Source organism: Malaclemys terrapin, chromosome 15 (assembly GCF_027887155.1).
Source record: "Malaclemys terrapin pileata isolate rMalTer1 chromosome 15, rMalTer1.hap1, whole genome shotgun sequence".
Taxonomy (NCBI): domain Eukaryota; kingdom Metazoa; phylum Chordata; order Testudines; family Emydidae; genus Malaclemys; species Malaclemys terrapin.
In genome coordinates this window covers 9378473-9387423 of record NC_071519.1, presented here as the reverse complement: position 1 = coordinate 9387423, position 8951 = coordinate 9378473, and the positions used below count along the sequence as shown (strand labels likewise).

At 49.8% G+C, this 8951-nt stretch overlaps 1 non-coding gene across 1 annotated transcript; it reads right to left on the bottom strand.

The window, feature by feature from the left end:
* Positions 1-1856: 1856 nt before the first annotated feature.
* Positions 1857-1931, bottom strand: TRNAK-UUU (transfer RNA lysine (anticodon UUU)). The gene has a single exon. It is a non-coding gene; the product is annotated as a tRNA-Lys (tRNA).
* Positions 1932-8951: the final 7020 nt, after the last annotated feature.

The following is an 8951-nucleotide window of genomic DNA, read 5'->3' as shown; positions in this document are numbered from 1 at the left end:
CCTTTCGGCTGCCCCTCTCCCGCCTCCACCGCGTGGCTGCAAACCAGCGGTTACAGTTCTGTAAAGGAACGGCAAAGCAGTCCCAACACTAACATTCCCCTACCTCATTCAAAGCAGGTCATCATGAGCGACATCACCCTCATGAGGATCTCTGACAGCGAGAAAGAGAGAATGCTCCGGGAAAGCCTGCAAAGACCAGGGCCGTATGCCGCCATGCTGTGCAGAGCAATGATTCCAGAGTACTTGATAGTCTCGTGGCGTGGCAACGTGTCCTACTACGGAGGACCCAATAAGGCCGCTCTCCCCAAGAACCTAATGCAGCGGATTTCCAATTACCTCCAGGAGAGCTTCCTCGAGATGTCACAGGAGGATTTCTGCTCCATCCCCGGACATATAGACCGCATTTTACTGTAGCTGCTGTAGCAGTGACTAACCAGTAGAGCGGCTTGGGCAGGACAATCATGCAAAACCGGACATTGCTAGATTTTTTTTCAATAGTTGCACTGCCCATGACTGAACCGTTAAGCTAATCAAACTAATCATGAGAAACCCATTTTTTAAATTGTTAATATTCCTGTTCTGTTACAAATAAATGTTTAGATTTTTACAACACTTACTGGCTGATCCTTCCCCAGATTCTGTGTCCGGGGTAACGGCTGGGGAGGGTTGGTAGGGGATCTCTGTAAGGGTGATGAAGAGATCCTGGCTGTCGGGGAAATCAGCGTTGTGAGCGCTGTCGACTGCCTCGTCCTCCTCATCTCCTTCCTCATCTTCCCCGTCCGCTAACATGTCCGAGGATCCAGCCGTGGACACTATCCCATCCTCAGAGTCCACGGTCACTGGTGGGGTAGTGGTGGCGGCCGCACCGAGGATGGAATGCAGTGCCTCGTAGAAACGGGATGTCTGGGGATGGGATCCGGAGCGTCCGTTTGCCTCTTTGGTCTTCTGGTAGCCTTGTCTCAGCTCCTTGATTTTCACGCGGCACTGCGTTACATCCCGGCTGTATCCTCTCTCTGCCATGTCTTTAGAGATCTTCTCGTAGATCTTTGCATTCCGTCTTTTGGATCGCAGCTCGGAAAGCACGGACTCATCGCCCCACACAGCGATGAGATCCAAGACTTCCCGATCAGTCCATGCTGGGGCCCTCTTTCTATTCTGAGATTGCACGGCCATCACTGCTGGAGAGCTCTGCATCGTTGCCAGTGCTGCTGAGCTCGCCACGATGTCCAGACAGGAAATGAGATTCAAACTGGCCAGACAGGAAAAGGAATTCAAATTCAAATTTTCCCGGGGCTTTTCCTGTGTGGCAGTTCAGAGCATCCGAGCTCGTACTGCTGTCCAGAGCGTCAACAGAGTGGTGCACTGTGGGATAGTTCCCGGAGCTATTAGCGTCGATTTCCATCCACACCTAGCCTAATTCGACATGGCCATGTCGAATTTAGCGCTACTCCCCTCGTCGGGGAGGAGTACAGAAGTCGAATTAAAGAGACCTCTATGTCGAACTAAATACCTTCGCGGTGTGGACGGGTGCAGGGTTAATTCGATGTAACGGCGCTAACTTCGACATAAACGCCTAGTGTAGACCAGGCCTGAGTGGACAATTTTTCCCTTCCTTGCTCAAGGCCTCTCTGGCCAGCCCTGTATTTACTCAACAAGTCAGCATGCAGTGGTTTGCTGTAGACCCAGAGGCCTTTCTTCCTCCAGACTGTGAGGAAGTTTCCCCTTTGGTCCCTGGCAGTAAATGGCCCTTCCTAGGAAATCCCAAGTCCTGAAAAGAAAAAAAGTAATGTCAAGGAGGGTACTGAAGAGATGCCTCTTGAGGGAAAACACAGGAGAGGGGAGGAAAGGATCCCTTTTTAACCTGACCAGGGACTTGAACCCTGGGCCCTCAGATTAAAAGTATGATGCTCTACCAACTGAGCCAGCCAGGATCATATATAAAAAGGGCAAGTTTGGTGCAGAAGAGAAACTAGTATAGAAAAAGAAGGCAGGAAACAAAACAGAAAAGTTGCTACTCTCACGGTCTCATCAGCCCTAACCCCAGCCTGCTCCTCCATCCAGTACCCTGAGTGATGGTAGCATAGGGCCTGAAGAGGGAGTCAACATAGCCAGACAATCCTGCTGTCAGGGTGCCAATGCCTGAGATTTCTTTCAGTTAAATATCAGATCCAGGAGAAAACATGGTTATATAAAGCAGACAGAAATGCCATTCGAAATACATAAAAAAAAAAGGAAAATTCAATCCCCATCACATTATGGTATCTGGGCCAATCCTTCATTGAGAGCACCTGCTAATGTCCCTATGTGCTTACGAGAAACCTAGAGGAACTGATACCAATGCCTGAACATGAAATACAACTGCTCCCACTTGTTGCAGTAAGACCCTTTCCCTGCCCTCAATCAGTGACCAGCAAGACGGAGTCAAGGCCCATCCAGGTCCCAGCCCACGCCTGCGTCCATTCTGCTGCTGACTCACGGTGTTTTTCCACCACGGCCAGCCTTTTAACGGCCACAGAAACCCAGTTAGCCACTATTGCAGGGAACTGCCTTTGTCGCTGAAGATGCTCCTCATGGCAGCTCTGCCAAAGGGGATACAATGCTATGGCATTGATTAGGTGCAGTGTATCCCGTGATCCAGAGTCAGTTGCATTCTTTGTGGTTGCCCTTCCACTCCCCTAGGGCCTGACCTGCCCTCTGGCTCAGCCACCTGCTGAAAATTGAAAAACACAAGAGTAGAGTGTAAAAGGCTTCAAAGCCCACTGTGCCCAACCCCCACACCTCAGTACTTAAAGGGCACCCGTGCCATTTGCAATACTTTAAGGCTCTTGTCAGTAAGGTCTGGGAAGAGTTGCTCACCTTCAGAGGAACCTCTCTGTCCTGTCTCACCCAATGGTACATTGTCCTCCGTACAGACCAAGCCGAAGGGGGGTCTTGCTGCTGTGGCCAACACTGCTGTGAGGGTGGCCACTGTTTCAGCTAAAAACAGTGAGGGCATTATTGGTGGACTTTGTGCTCCGTAGCACTGTTTATCACTATATAAGTGTGTATGGTCCCCAGTTAAGGTGTGAAAGGAAAGATCTCTGGAAGGAACTGGCTCCCTTCCTCTGGACCTCATGGCGTTTGGTGTTTGGGGGGGGGGGGGATTTTAATTGTGTCAGCCAGCCTGAGGACTGCTGGTACTGTTTTCCCAACTATCAGAGGAAACTCTTTTATGATGAGCACTACCTGGCGCAGGTCTGTAGCAAGGTCGGTTTAGAGGACGTGTTTCTCCGTAGTGGAACCAGCAGCAGGCGGGAAGTAGCCTCCTATTCCTCTGATCCAAGCTCACACCATCCGCAAATGGGGTACATCTTTCTGCAGGGACAGGCCAGGAGTTGCATTGAGTGGCTTTTTGTGAAAGAGCACGTTGACAGCCCAGTGCAGGGTAGTACCAATGGACTGTTCCAATCATGCAGCACTCACCATGTGTCTCAACGTGGGCAATTCCCTGGCCCATAGCAGAGGATATTGGAAGCTGAACATCCACAGCTTGCAAGACAAAGGGGGAGGGTGGTGAGGCCTGGCAGTGTTGGCAGAACGGGAAAGCGTCAGAGGGTTCTATGTCAAGCAGGGGGATTGGTGGGAGTTGGTGAAGGAAGAGTTGGCGCCTTTGTTCCGGCAGCCCGGCAAACACCTCAACATTAAAGAATACCAACGGTGCCAAGTCCTGCAGCGTTGCCTGTGGGATTTCTACAAGACCATCCAGACAGGTGAGATAGTCAATGTGTGACTGTACGACTGTATCAAGTGACAGCTGGGCAAGTTCCAGGAGATGAGGCTGCAGTGGGCCCGATTTGAGTGGGACCACCGAGTGAAGGGAGGGGCGGCCTCCACAGATATTTTTGCAGCCTGCAGAGAACAGAGACAAAGCAGGAGGATGCGGGTACTCAGGGCGGGACCCACGGATCTGGTAGTGCAGACCCACAGTAGAATGCTGGCCATCATGGAGGTCTATAATGGGGAGCTGTTCCAGGGCCGGGATATTGCTCAGCAGGTGCAGGAGCAGTTTCTCTCCTTATCTGGGGACTGCTGACAGCTGCTGTCAGGAGACGACCAGGCAAGTTTCCTGGAGCCCATGTACAAACGTGAGGTGAGGGAAGCAATTTTGTCCTTGAGGACCGGCACATCTCCTGGCCTGGACGGCCTTCCCCCAGAGCTCTACTGAGAACTGCTGGAGCCTCTGACACCAGTGTTGACGAACGTCTTCAACAGCTCCCTGCACCACTAGTCACTGGGTCCATCGCAATACGATGCTATCCTGGTATTGCTGGCCAAGATGGGAGACCTGACTGACATCCAAAAGTGGAAGCCCATTGCTCTGATTAATACCGACTACAGGATCTTGGCCCAAATACTCGAGAGGAGGCTGGGAGAGGTAGCAGACCGACTGGTGCATTGTAGCCCATCCAATGCAGTGTGAGAACAGACAGTCACAGACTCCTTATGCAGTGTGTGGGAGGTCTGCGAATGTACATGCCAGAAGCAGTGGGAAGGTTACTTGTTGGCTCTGGATCAACCCAAGGCTTTTAACTGAGTCAACCTAAACTATTTCTGGTGAGTGCTCAAACACTATGGAGTTCCCTGGGGACTTTATCAGATGGCTGCAGGTGCTGTACTAACAGGCCTCAGTCTGCCTGTTGGTGCATGGTTGGCTGGACAACAAAATCCCTGTGCACGCAGGCATATGACAGGGCTGTCCCTTGAGCCCCTTGAGCTGGCCGTGGTGGAAAAAATGTGAGTCAGTAGCAGAGTGGAGGTGGGCGTGAGCTGGGCTCTGGGACCAGGTTGGGCCTTGATTTCCTCTCGCTGGTCTTTGTTGCTAGGTAAGAAGGGGTTTTCAACTGGCAACAGTTGATTTTCGTGTTCAGGGACTGTATGAGTTCCTCCAGGTTTCTCTTAAGCACAGAGGGCCCTTAACAGGTACTCAGTACACAGGATTAGCCCAGTAAGTGTGCATTACTAGCAATTGCATTATTCCTTTTTTTTATATTTTTAATTACACTTCTGTCCGTGATTTCATGTTGCTTTGTATAACGGTATTTTCTACTGGATCCGATATTTTAATTAACAACAAAGAAAAAAAGAAAAAGACACAGGCTCTCATATCACAGCAATTACTGCCAAGACAACCTCCTTCCCAACACAATAGCCTTTTCATCAACTCCAGGCTGCTGATTTGATTCTTTCCAATTCTCCTCTGCAAAGAAGCCTTCTCTTTAACAAGCAATTATTTGGATTGCCGACACAGGTCTCTTCCGTTTCTAAGAAAGACATTGGAAATGATGCGTAGAGGAGACAAACGACATAGAGTAAGGCACCACTGGGAGTTGAACCCAGGATCTCCTGTTTACTAGAGAGACACCTTAGCCATGGCACCTGCCTTTAGACATGCACAGCAAGTGCTCTACTTGATGCTCTAAGACAACATGTCCAAATTCCAAATCATTTCCTGCAAGACCTGCCGACGTCAAGCTGTCTGGCTCTCTGCGCACAGAAAGTCACAGCAGAGTGGAGAGTGGGTTTCTAAGGCAGTCTTTTCACACTAGCAGCCGTGGTTATATAGTGGTTAGTACACTGCATTGTGGTCGCAGCCAGTGGTGAGCTGGAGCCGGTTCACGGGAACAAGTTGTTAAATTTAGAAGCCCTTTTAGAACTGGTTGTCCCATGGGACAGCCAGTTCTAAAAGGGCTTTTAAATTTAACAACCGGTAAAGCTCCGGCAGCTCCCCACCCCGCCCCCGGCCCCAGCTCACCTCTGCTCCGCCTCCTCCCCTGAATGCTCTGCCCCGCTTCTCCTCCCCCGCTGCTTCCCATGAATCAGCTGTTCATGTGGGAAGCCTGGAAGGGCTGAGAAGCAAGCCTGGCCTGGCTCCAGCTGCACGGCCCAGCCCGGCCCGGCCCTGTTCAGCTTTGCCAAACTCAATTCTTTCCCCCCTTCCGGGGGGGTGGCCGTCCTCTACCCAGTCACTTGCCTCAGTGGCCAGCTGCAGTCCAGTGTCTAGCCACCTGTGTCAGTGGCAACTGAGGCAAAAGGAGAGGGGGGCGGAAGTCACACAGTGCGTCGCCTCCAACTCCTGCTCTCTTTTTCCCTGGACCACTTCTCCACAGCCCTAGCACTTTTCTCTGCCTTTGTATCAGGGCCTCAGTCTGGCAGTAGTCAGCCAATAGCTCACTCATGCTCTCCTTACCCAACCAGCACTACTCTGATCGGAATGACAGACTCTTGCTCTGCTGAACAGCCCTTTATAGATGGGCTGCTCCAGCAAGCTTTCTCCTGATTGGCTCTCCCAATAAGCCCTTTCCTGATAGGCTGGGTTCTGTGCAGCCTCTGCAAGGCTGCCTTAACCTTTCCCTGCTCGTGTGGGACAGCCGCCTCACCAGACTTTGAAAGTGGCAAATGCGAAGTCTGGAGCTGAAGGAAAGGTTACCATGACTCAGAATTGAGCCGAGGTTGCTGCGACTGAAACACAGATCACTAACCACTATATGATCACAGTGGCTGGTGGGAGAAGCACATCTTAGAAGCCCTCTGTCAACTGAGCTGTGGCTTTCTGTGCACAGAGAACCAGACGCCTCAAGGTCTGCCAGTCTTGAGAGAAATGGGGAACATCTGTACTTTGGAATTTGCAGGTGTTGTCCTGGACCATCAAATGGAACAGTGGCAAACACTTTCTTGAGGCAGGCACCATAGTTTAACTGGCTAATCCACTTGTCTAGTAAACAGGAGATCCTGGGCTCAGTTCCCAGTGGTGCCTTGTTGTACAGCTTTTGTCTCCTCTCATCACTTTTTCCTGTGTCTTTCTAGGAAACAGAAGATACCTCCCTTGGTAATCCAAGTAACTGCTTGCTAAGGAAAAGGCTTCTTTGGAGAGAAGCATTGGAAAGAATCAAATCACAAGCCTGGAGTTGATGAAAAGGCTGCTGTGACTGGCATTAGCAAGGTGGTGGCTTCGACTTCAATTGCTGAAACACGAAAGCCTGTGCCACACGTCCTTGGGATTCGCTGGGGATGTCTACACACAGAGGTCATGTCACCTTCCTTTTGATTGTCATTGATGAAAAATGGAGTAGTTAGAAGAAAAGTCCCAGAAAGTGGCACCGTGGCTCAGGTGGCCAAGGCACCTGCCAGGTAAAGTGGAGGTTAGCGATGCAGCACCCAGTGGTGCCTTGCCAAATGTGTCTGCTCTTCCCACCCTTTGGTCAATCTTTTGAGGAAGCAGAGAAGACTGCCTTTGCCTTGCAATGCAAATGCTTGCAAAAGAAACTGGTCGTTTTTTTCTTAAAAGTGTCAGAAGGAGGCACCTAAGAAACATGGAGACAAGGAAAAGGTCACCGTAACTCAACTTGCATCCATGGGTCTTGAGGCCACAACACAGAGCACTAAGCACTGTACTATCACAGCTGCTGACAGAAGGGTCTTTTCCAAAGGCATTTTCCATTAGCAGGGTCCTCTCTGTGCTCAGAATTCCTGATAGTTTGATGTCTGCAGGCACTGGAGATCACTGTTTTGGCATCTCTCTCTCTCTGTCTCAGTGAACATCCGCTGTGGTTGTTGAAAGTCTGTGACGGGATCTCCGGGATGCAACCTGAACAGTGGAACCCCCGAGCCCTGTGTCCCACTGCCTAGATTCCCTCTCACACTGTGATGCTGTGACAAGCTGCGAATCTCTGGCACATATTGCACTTACACAGACATCCACAGGTAGGGACACATCCAACTGAGTTACATGAATGCTTCTCCCAGCCACTCATAAAACTAATGATAGAGAGCCTCCCGCCAATTCCCCCCAGCTCTGCAGCCTTGCACCCCTGGATCATACCGTCTTGTCCTAGTCAGAAGCCTGACCAGTGTGAGTTTATTACCCTGTTCACCCCTCCTTCATTCTGAATAGTGCATGCACCAGCCTTGTAATGGAACGGAGATTTCCCAAGAACTTCAAGCAAAGTACACTAGTTTAAGTGCAGCATAAAATAGATTTATTAACTACAGAAAGAGGGACTTTTAAGGATTATAAATGGTAGGCATAAAAGATCAGAGTAAGTTACCAAAGAAAATAAAAGATAAATGCACAATGTAAACTTTACACCTTATTACACTAGGCAGTTTTTAGGTCAAGCAATTTTCTCACCCCACTCGATGTTACCCTCCTTAATACATAGAATTCCCCCTGAAACCTGGACCACTGTCCTCAGATGACCTTCGTTTTCTCAGGATTCCTGCTGCTTCCAGCATAGGTGGGGGGAGGAGAAAGCAAAAACGTGAGGCCACAGTCTCCTATTTTATATTCTTAATTCAAGTGTCTAGAAGACACTTGCCCAGACATGTCCGGGTGGGCTCTGCTGAGTCACTAGCTTGGGGAATCCTCCTGCTGTGGTCTTGTGCAACTGAGTCACTTGAGCAGTCCCCATAGTGTGGTGTTTGGGCATCTGTCATTGAATTGCGAATCCCTTAATTACAATTCCTCTGCTGACTCATGGTTGTTGAACACCCTCCTGGGTAGGGGTTCTTTGTGTGTCACTAGCAAACTTATAGCATATTTCAGTAACAACCATACAGCAAGAGGCATAACTCCACACACCCTAATGCTGTACATATTTGGACAGAATGACAGATTTCAGCAGATCATGACTTTTCATATGATAACTTACATGGAATGCTTTGTATGAAATATCACAACCATATATGAATGATGAATATGGAGGCTACAGGGGCTATTTTGAGGTCCATCATGTCACAAAAGCCTCTAGAGACTGGCCTTTGGGAAGAGCTGGCTGAAGAGCCTTCCTAGTAACTGAGAGAGCCTGGCTTGGCCGCCAGTTTGTCCTTGTGAACAAAACTTGTCTGTTGGGCTCCCTTTTTTGAATATCTTTCTCATAAACAGAAAAGAAGTTCTTGGACAATCCCTTAAAGTG